Source organism: Antechinus flavipes, chromosome 3, assembly GCF_016432865.1.
Source record: "Antechinus flavipes isolate AdamAnt ecotype Samford, QLD, Australia chromosome 3, AdamAnt_v2, whole genome shotgun sequence".
Classification (NCBI taxonomy): Eukaryota; Metazoa; Chordata; class Mammalia; order Dasyuromorphia; family Dasyuridae; genus Antechinus; species Antechinus flavipes.
This window is the reverse complement of record NC_067400.1, coordinates 199,045,720-199,046,340: the sequence shown is the minus strand read 5'-3', so window position 1 is coordinate 199,046,340 and position 621 is coordinate 199,045,720.

The window sequence follows — 621 nt, the reverse complement described above, 5'->3', positions numbered from 1 at the left end:
CTTAAGAATCCTTGCTTTATGCTCTCTTGCCTGTTGAACTCTCTGCTTCCAAGGAATCAATTGTCATCTCTATGTAAATGATTCTGAGTTCTATCTAATGATCCATTTCTAGTGCTTTGATTCAACTCCACTCTTGAATCACCCAACTGCTTTGTAGACTCAACTCATTGAAAACATTATTCATTATCTTCCCCTTTCCAGTTTTGCTTTACCTTTATCCCAGGACACCACCATTGTCCTTGTCACTTAGGTTTAAAATGATAATGTCATTCTTGATTCTTCTGTCCAATCATTTTTCATATCTAATTTGTTGCCAACTTTTTTCACTTCTAACCTTTACAAAATCTCTCAAATATATCTCATTCTCTCTACTCCCACAAGCACCTGTCTCCTGGATACCCTCACAACTCATGGACTATTGCAACAACTTTCTGATGCAATATTCTATCTTTCTTTGAATGTCTCTGCATTTCAAGTCATTCTTCATTAGCTGATAAAATTATTTTCCAAAATTGTAGGTCACACCATGTCACCCCCTCAACTCAGTAAACTTCAGTAGTTTCCTATTCCCTCCAGGATTACCCAACAGATCATGGCATTAAAAGTCCAATAAAAGCCTCT